Here is a 9763-nt window from a genome sequence, read left to right as displayed (position 1 = left end):
TCATCTCATCACTGTGGGTTCTTGCTGCATGCAAGTTGATTTGTCGATTACATTGGAGGCTGCAATCCAAAAGTACTTCATTGGGCTGCAAGGCTTTCTGGCACGTCTTGGGGTCATGAAAGTTTCTTTAAATCTGGATCCCTGCTTATTTTTAGGACAGGAAGAGTGGATGAAACAGATCTGACAGCCTGGCATCTAAAATGGCGGCCTCTTTCTCCCTCATGGAGCAAGATGAAGCTGGAGGAATGGAAGGGAGGGAAGACCGGCGCAGGCGCAGAGCTCCCTCTTGGCCTCTGGACTACAATTCCCGGCGTGCCACAGATGGCGCATGCCCGATGGTGGGAGGAGGTTTTTCCGGAATGCATGTGACCAGGTGTGCAGCGAGCCAGCAGTTCCAGCAGAGCCGGCAGTGACAGGAGTAGCAACAGCAGGAGAGAGCTGTCCAGCAACATCTGCAGCTTAAAGCAACAGGCAAAGTAAGGGGACCAATCACTATGCACCGAAGCTGCAAAATTGCAACCTAATTAACAATTTTTCTTTTTCAAAAAGCAAGTTTTTTTTTTGAGCAGTGATAGCATCTTTGGATGGAGCACTTCTTGAATTGGGTTTTGCAGTCTCATTAAGGTAAAAGCGCGATTTTACGATTTAAACAGTCGGGAGGTTTAAGTTGCATGCCAGAGCAGTATGAAATATTAAACCAGATTGCCGACTGAGAAAGTTTTCGTTCGGGCTGCGCAGGATTTCTTGTGAACGTGCATTTCCTTCTGTCTCCAGTCTGCTTGCGTGTGGGTCTGTGGTCTGTCTGTGTGAGGGGCTGGGGTGCGTGAGGGGCTAGGGCGCGTGAGGGGCTAGGGTCCGTTAGGGGCGGGGGGCGCGTGAGGGGCCAGGGTCTGTAATGTGTGTGGGTCTGGGGTGTGTTGTGGGGCCAGGGCGCGGGTGGGGCTGGGATCGTGGATGTGTGTGGGGCTGGGGTATGTTATGTGTGGGGCTGGGGTGTGTGTGGGGCTGGGGTATGTTGGTGTATGTGTGTGTGTGTGGGGGGCGTCTGTTCTGTGGGGCTGCGTTATGTTGGTGTGTGGGGGGTCTGCCCTGTGTGGGGATGGGGTCTGTTCTCTGTGGGGCAGGGTCTGTTGGTGTGTGGGAGGGTCTGGGGTCTGTGGGGGTCTGTTCTGTGTGGGGCTGGGTTGTGTTGGTGTGTGTGTGGGGGGTCTGGGGTCTGTTCTGTGTGGGACTGGGTCTGTTGGTGTGTGTGGGGGCTGGGGACTGTTCTGTGTGGAGCTGGGGTGTGTTGGTGTGTGTGTTGGGGGTCTGGGGTCTGTTCTGTGTGGAGCTGGGGTGTGTTGGTGTGGGGGTGGGGCTGGGGGTTGTTCTGTGTGGGGCTGAGGTCTGTTGGTGTGGGGGGTGGGGGTGGGGTCTGTTCTGTGTGGGGCTGGGGTCTGGAGTCTGTTCTGTGTGGGGCTGGGGTGTGTTGGTGTGTGTGTTGGGGGGTCTGGGGTCTGTTCTGTGTGGGGCTGGGTCTGTTGGTGTGTGTGTTGTGGGGCTGGGGTCTGTTGATGTGTGCGTGGGAGTCCGGAGTCTGTTCGTGCGTGTGGCTGGGGTCTGTTGGTGTGCGTGTGGGGGGGGGGGGGGGGGGGGGGGGGGGGCTGGGGTATATTCTGTGTTGGGGGCTGTTTACAACATCACAGTCTTGGAAAATATTGCAGCGGTGCGGAATTTCTATTTCGTGTCTGCTGTTCTCGTTCAACCTTCTGATTTTAATAATCCAACTGTCACTGTGATCTGCCAGCGTGTTTTTGCAATTCAGAAAGTTCGCCTTGAAGTTGGATAAGAATTACATGCGTGGTTAATATTTTTTCATCAAGCGGGTTCCAGCAAAATAATTAAAATTGCAACATTAGTCTGTAAGGAAAGTGTGTTGGAATGCTGAATGTATCTTTACACTGTCACTTTTCCCAGCCTCGTCCTGTCTGAGAGGCGAGTAGAATTTGGACGATATGTTTTTGATAACTTACTTTCTAAATCTAAATCAAGAAACTAAGGAGGAAGTTTACCTGTATTAAAACTGCCGCAGCGTGGCAGTATTGTACCTTCAGGCAAATACTGTCGTGAAGTTCCTGGTCCACGCAGTTGCGTTACTCTAGTGCGAGAGTGGCAGTGTACAGAGCCAGTCAACCCACAGTGTAAAAATGACCGTCAAAATGTGTTTATTTGGATAGCCCTTCCCCAGTTGGTGTTAAGCTGGACCAAGCACTGGCCTTTCACAATGCTCTTGTTGGATGCCCCAAGCTGAGATATGTGGCGTCATTGATGTCTCCTTTCAACCCGACTGGCTAACCTATATATTTCAGAACAATATAATAAATTAGCTGAAATAAAACCAGGTACTTCTGGAAAAAGTCTTGCAACATCTGTGGAAAGAGAGAGAGAGAGAAGGAAAGAGAATTAAAATTTCAAGCCCAGTATGGCTCTTCAGAACTTTGCTGAACAGCTTACTGGACAGAATAGATGGATTACCATTGGCAGAAGGATAATAATAATCTTTATTGTCACAAGTAGGCTTAATTAACACTGCAATGAAGTTACTGTGAAAAGCCCCTAGTCGCCACATTCCGGCACCTGTTCAAGTACACTGAGGGAGAATTCAGAATGTCCAATTCACCTAACAAGCACGTCTTTTGGGACTTGTGGGAGGAAACCAGAGCACCCGGAGGAAACCCACGCAGACACAGGGACACGTGCAGACTCCGCACAGTGACCCAAGCCGGGAATCGAACCCAGATCTCTGGCGCTGTGAAGCAACAGTGCTGACCACTGTGCTGCCGTGTCGGGGGAACCAGAGGGCACAGATTTAAGAAAAAAGAGACAAGAGCTATGTGAAGAGAAGCTTTTTTTTTCAAACAAGAGAGTGGCGAGGGTCTGGAATGCACTGCCAGAAACTGTGTTTGAGGCAGTTTCAAACAAGGCATTCAAGACGGAATTAGATGCTTGTTTTTTTTTCAAATAACGCACAGGGTTCCGGGGAGAAGGCAAGGATATGCTCATTCGGAGAGCCCACACAAATAAGATAGACCAAATGGTCTCCTGCACTGTAACAATTCTATGATAGTCGGGAGTCTGCAACTAAGGTCAGACCACAATATTGAAAGTAGAAGTGTAAACTTGAGCGTGTTCTAGATTTCTGAAAAATAACACTTTTTTGATTTTTGAAGTTTTTCTCGTAACCATATCACTGGAAAAGGTAATGTTGTCTTAAGTAGCTTTTTCTCCCTAACATGGTTTGGTCAGTCATAAAATTTGTTAGCTGAGTTGTGGGATCTAACCCCATTTCCAGAGACAGGGGACATGCCCTGGTCATTATTTATCCTTCAACCAATGTAATTAAATCAGGTTATCATTTATGTCTTTGCTGAATGTGGGGCCTTGAAAAATTGGCCGTCATGTTTCTAAACAGTAGATAGTGACTGCACTTCAATGCTGAATTGGCTGTGACACCCTGAAACTATGGAAGGTGTAAGACAAGTACTTTCTAAGGTAATATCTTTATTTGTTTAGGGAGAATTGTGTTTAACCAAATTGAGTGAGGTTTTGATTAGGTGGCAGAGCAGAATATCATAGATATCATCATAGAATTTACAGTGCAGAAGGAGGCCATTCGGCCCATCGAGTCTGCACCGGCTCTTGGAAAGAGCACCCTACCCAAGGTCAACACCTCCACCTTATCCCCATAACCCAGTAACCCCACCCAACACTAAGGGCAATTTTGGACACTAAGGGCAATTTATCATGGCCAATCCACCTAACCTGCACATCTTTGAACTGTGGGAGGAAACCGGAGCACCCGGAGGAAACCCACGCACACACGGGGAGGATGTGCAGACTCGACACAGACAGTGACCCAAGCCGGAATTGAACCTGGGACCCTGGAGCTGTGAAGCAATTGTGCTATCCACAAGGCTACCGTGCTGCCCACTAGTTATGTATGGACTTTAGAACATAGAACATAGAACAGTACAGCACAGAACAGGCCCTTCGGCCCTCGATGTTGTGCCGAGCAATGATCACCCTACTTAAACCCACGTAACCTGTATACCCGTAACCCAACAATCCCCCCATTAACCTTACACTACGGGCAATTTAGCATGGCCAATCCACCTAACCCGCACATCTTTGGACTGTGGGAGGAAACCGGAGCACCCGGAGGAAACCCACGCACACACGGGGAGGACGTGCAGACTCCACACAGACAGTGACCCAGCCGGGAATCGAACCTGGGACCCTGGAGCTGTGAAGCATTGATGCTAACCACCATGCTACCGTGAGGCCCCAAGAGGCTTTCAAAAGGCATTTGGTAAAATACTACATAAGAGGCTTATCATAAAGTTCATGAACTAAAAGGCTTGGTGGCAGCATGGATATGAAGTTAGATGAGTGGTAGGAAGTAGATAATAGTGCCGAACAGTTGCTATTTTGGACGGGGGAACGTTTATAGCGGAGCTTCCTGGGGTCAGTACTAGGACTGCTCCTACTTTTCTTGATCTATATTAATTTAAAAAATTTGCAGATGAGATAAAACTTGGAAGCATTGTGAACAGGATAGTGATATTTCTATTATTCATTACTATTACCCTTCAACTGAATGTCTTTTTTTAAAGAATCAACCATATTGCTGTGGAGTTGCATGTAGGCCAGACCAGTTAAGGATGGCAGATTTCCTTCCCTTCCCTAAAGGGCATGAATTAACCAGATGTGTCTTTACAACAGTTGTTTCATAGTCGCATTATTAATTCCAGAATTTTCTTGAATTTTAATTTCACCATCGAGTGGGATTCAAACCCAGGTCACTATTACCCTGGATCCTAGTCCAGTGATAATGCCACAACGCCACTGCCTCTCCTCAAGTTAAAACTTAGCGAGGGCATGGGCAGGCTGGTGGAATGAGTGGAGAGGCAGTCAATTAAATTTAATGAAGAGAAGTGTGAGGTGACATATCTTGGTAGGAAGAATGCAGAGAGACAATTTTAAAATAAAGGGTACAATTCTAACGGGACTGCAGGAGCAAAGAGACCTGGGTGCATATTTGCATAAATCATTGAAGGTGGCAGGGCAAATTGCGAGTGTGGCTGTTAATGCATACGGGGACCTGGGCTTTATAAATCGAGGCGTAGAATGCACAAAGCAAAAGTGTTATGGTGGACCCATGTACAACATTGATTTGGCCTCACCTCAGGCCTTATGTCCAGTTCTGGGCACTACACTTTTAATGGTGTGAGGGCTTCAGAGAAGGTGCAAAAAAGATTTATGAGAATGATTCCAGGAATGAGGAAATTCAGTTGTGTGGCTAGCTTGAAAAAGCTGGAGTTATTCTCCATAGAGATGGTTGAGAGGAGATTTGATAGAGGTCTTCCTATCCACGGGGGGGGGGGGGGGGGGGGGGGGGTTCTCGACACAGAGATTCCAGATTTACTAATTGAATTAAAATTTTACCAGCTGGCTTAATGGGACCCACATCCCAAGAGCATTAGCTTGGGCCTCTGGATGACCAGTCCTGTGGCATTCCCACTACGTCATCCCTATTTCGGGAATGATTTGGCCTTGGAGGGAGTGCAGCTTAGATTAAGTAGATGTGCACTAGGAATGATTGGGAGGACAGTTTGCTAAGGCCAGACTTTCCCTTGAGTACAGAAGCTTAAGTGCCGATCTCATTGAGGCTTTTAAAATGATCGGATTAGTAGCTAGGGCAAACCATTTCCTTTGCCGGGAGGAGTGGCATAACCTTAAAATTAGAGTTAGGCTGTTCAGGGGTGATGTAAAGAAGCACTTCTTCATACAAATGGTGGTGTAAATCTGGAGCCAGTCCCCCTCCCCCCACCCAAATCTAAGGCTGCAAAGAGGTAAAGAGACAATTTCAAAACTGAGATCAATAAATGTTCAGATTATAGAAGTGTTATACTGTAGGACCAAGGAGGGTAGATGGGGGTTCCACTGCAGATCAGCAGTCACTGGATGAACAGGCTTGACAGGGTGAATAAGTTATCGCTGTTCCTATAACACCTGAGACTTTAATAACTGGATGATGTACCTGTGTAGCCATCTGGGATGGCCACTTCCAGAATACAAAATGGATGTTTGCAAAGACTATAGGGAAATATGGACAATGCTAAGAAAGCAGACAGGCACAGAGCCTGAATGCGTATTGAGAAGGCAACTCCCAGACGAGACTGAAACTGTAACGCAATTTGCATATTGATGGCTCATCTCCGGGAACAAAGGAATGACACTCAAGTAACTAATACTATAGCAGACAGCCCGGCGCCAGAAAGACACAAACACAGCAAGGCCAATGGCCACCGAAGACACGCCCAGCCATCAGGGCACCCACCCCTTTATTGGTAAGATCAATACGAGTGATCAAGATACGGCCCAATTAATTGGGGCCATGTACAAGGCCTGCCCAAAAGCGCGCGAAGCCCCTTCGGGTATAAGAAGAAACCCCTGAGAGAGAATCGCTCTCTTGGACTCAGCTCTCAAAGCGGACAGACCGGTCCACCAGCTGCACCAGAAGCAAGTAAGTCCAAGGTCAACGCTCGCCATCAGACGGACGACCTTAGCTGTTCTCCTGTTACACCTTCGTACCCAACAGCCTCAGATCCGAACAACGGCCATTGTTCCTCTGACTGAGTGGGCACCCGAAGTTAAGTACAGGCGTCAGCTTTAGAGATAGTTTAGTTTGTGGTATTTGTGCATGAGGAGACATTACCGTGTGTGTAAATAAATAGTATTGACTTTGAACTAACTAACTGGTGCATTGGCTCTTTGATCGGTATTCGGTTTGAACCTTGTGGCGGTATCGAGAGATACCTGGCGACTCTAGAGCAAACATAATTAGGATCATGGAAGGTGACCATATTGACCGCTGTATTTATAACCAGATAAATATAGCAACACCCTGGGCAATGATTTATTTTTACAAAGCATTTTTCTGTCTGGCAGGAGCGCAGCATGTTGTAATGTTGATGTAAAGAGCGACAGGTTAACAGCTGCTGGTTTGTGGGGGGGGGGGGGGGGTGGAATCAAGAACGAGGGCACAGATTTCAGGTGATTTGCAAAAGAAGCAAATGTGTTGTGAGAAAAGGCATTTTCACACAGCGAGTGGTTCAGGTCTGGAATGCACTATCTGGAAATGTGGTAGAGGCAGTTTCAATCAACGCATTCAGGAGGGCACTAGATGATTATTTGTACATGGGTATGGGAAAATCAAGTCATGATGCTCGTTTGGAGACAATGGGCCAAATGGCCTCCTGTGCCATAACAGTTCTGTGAAGACAAATGCCTTTTTAATAAAGGATTGCTGGTACAGGTGATTTTCAGTGTGTTCCACCCAAGGACACGCCAAGGTTAGACAATGAGCTGTAGAGCCAGGCTAACCATGAAGAGCCCGCATTTAACCCCTGCTCTGTGCTGATCTCAGCCATGAAGGCAGAAGGGGAGCAGCAATCGGTCTCAATGCCCGGAAGGGAGCAGCAGGCAAGCAAGCATACGTGGTAGGGGCAGGATCAGGCTCAGCTGCTATGCCTCCCACGGCTGAATAGTCTGCCGAGCTTTGCTGTACACAGGTTCACACCGGCTTGGCTGCTTGTCAGTCCATGGTGATGAATGTAGTGGGGAATAAATGAATGGACGTAGAAAATACAGCGTGCATGAACTAGTCTCCAGAAGGTTTCATGTAATATGTAAAGAATTCACTGAAATAAGCAAACAGGGGATGGTTTAGCACACTGGGCTAAATCGCTGGCTTTGAAAGCAGACCAAGGCAGGCCAACAGCACGATTCAATTCCTGTACCAGCCTCCCCGAACAGGTGCCGGAATGTGGCAACTAGTGGCTTTTCACAGTAACTTCATTGAAGCCTACTCGTGACAATAAACCATTTTCATTTCATTTCATTTGACAATTGTCTTCCACAAATAACAGTTACCATTGTGATCCAAATCGTTGCTGCATTTACTGTTGGCTGTGCATTTGATTGTAATTGGGAAGCAGATACTCTATTGCTGACCTTCAATCCATTACACTTGTACGGGAGCCTAAAACCCATGATGGTAAATATAAGATAATCATTAATTTATGTCTTTAATTTACCTGCCTGAAGGCAGATACTTGGCCCATTGTCTGTTAATGCTTCATTGAGAATTTGTTCTTAACAGTTTTGTTGTCAGTAATGTTTTCCATTGTCTTCCACTCCCAGGCCAGGAGGCAAATCCCGCAGTCCAGCTCAGGAATCAAACTTTTGCTGTTGCCGTTACTCTGCAGCACATGCTAGCTAACTTCCAATTTCCTAATTCAATGTTACAATTGCTCCTGCCTGTGCGTCTAAGGGACCACAGTTACTTTTTCTGACCCCCTTTTTACATCCTCGTCGTAAAGGCTCTTCCATTCCCTTTCTATTTCCTGCTAGTTTACTTCTTTTAGTCCATTTCTTCTCTTCTTTCAGCTTCTTTTTTACTTGGGGTTGCCACATTGCTCTGGGTCTTCTCCTTTTCCCTGAGAGTCCCATCTCCATCACTTGCCTCACCACATTTCTCTCACAGCAACAGATGACCGTACCATTTCAAACTCAACTTGGCTTTGGCGCACAGTGATGCACTGGTTAGCACCATTGCCTCACAATACCAGGGACCTGGATTCGATTGGGTGACTGTCTGTGAGGAGTTTGCATGTTCTCCCCGTGTCTGCGTTGGTTTCCTCCAGATGCTCCGGTTTCCTCCAACAGACCAAAGATGTGCAGGTTAGGTAGATTGGCCACGCTAAATTGCCCCTTGGTGTACAAAAGGTTAATTTGGCGTTGCAGGGTTACGGGGCTAGGGTGGGGAAGTGATCCTCCTTCTGCACTGTAGAGATTCTAATCTTCATTGTCCCCCTGATGTGCTGTGAATGTTCCTCCCATTGTTTTCTCTTCTTCCTCCACACATCCATCTCAGCATCCACATCTCATCAGTATCCTGTCATTGTTTCACACACTAACACAGTGGTTAGCCTCACAACGCCAGAGACCCTGTGTCTGCGTGGGTTTCCTCCGGGTGCTCCGGTTTCCTCCCACAAGTCCCCAAAAGATGCGCTTGTTAGGTAAGTTGGACATTCTGAATTCTCCCTCTGTGTACTCAAACAGGTGCTGGACTGTGGCGACCAGGGGATTTTCACAGTGGGTTCACTGCAGTGTTAGTGTAAGCGTACATGTGACAATAATAAAGATTCTTATTCTTATTATTATACTGCCCAGGTTTCTGCTGTGTAGAGCAAGGTCTCTCTTTTGTCCTTTCGGTTTCACCGATACTTTTCTATCACACAACACTCGGCTGCACTTCTTCCGATAACTCTGACCTGAACATTCTCATTCTGCTGGCTGACTAGTCCAGCCTTGCTGTCTGCATCAGAGCATCCTCCCTGTTCTCCGCCTATCTCAAAGGCTTCCTGCTCCAAAGGACTGATCACTCTCCACCCGACATGCCCTCCTTCTGTATTGGCCTTCTTCCTTGCATTGCATGTCTTTGTAAAATTCTTTCACTGGATGTGGGCGTCACTAACTAGGCCAGCATTGTAATTACCTGCTGAGTTGTTCCAGCATTTTCTGTTTTTATTTATTATAAGTAGGCCTGTACCGCCACTTTTTTTTTTTAATAAACAATTTTATTGAGGCAGTTTTTGGCTTTATAAACAGTTACAGACATCAACAGAAAGAAAGCAAAAAAGGCAAAAATGTGCAAACA

General features: G+C 47.0%; 1 protein-coding gene across 3 annotated transcripts in view; it reads left to right on the top strand.

Moving 5' to 3' along the window:
• Positions 1–228: 228 nt before the first annotated feature.
• The window catches only part of il34 (interleukin 34), a 55006-nt gene continuing 45471 nt past the window's right edge, over positions 229–9763 (top strand). The window contains exon 1 of one of the 3 annotated variants that reach the window (XM_038807104.1): positions 229–476. The gene's annotated coding sequence lies outside the window, so the exon portion shown is untranslated. Of the gene's footprint in view, positions 625–6495; positions 6566–9763 lie in introns of those variants that run through there. The other 2 variants (XM_038807103.1, XM_038807105.1) reach the window with 2 other exon arrangements.

Source organism: Scyliorhinus canicula, chromosome 9 (assembly GCF_902713615.1).
Source record: "Scyliorhinus canicula chromosome 9, sScyCan1.1, whole genome shotgun sequence".
NCBI classification, from domain to species: domain Eukaryota; kingdom Metazoa; phylum Chordata; class Chondrichthyes; order Carcharhiniformes; family Scyliorhinidae; genus Scyliorhinus; species Scyliorhinus canicula.
The sequence above is the reverse complement of the archived record's forward strand: the minus strand, read 5'-3'. Positions and strand labels throughout refer to the sequence as shown.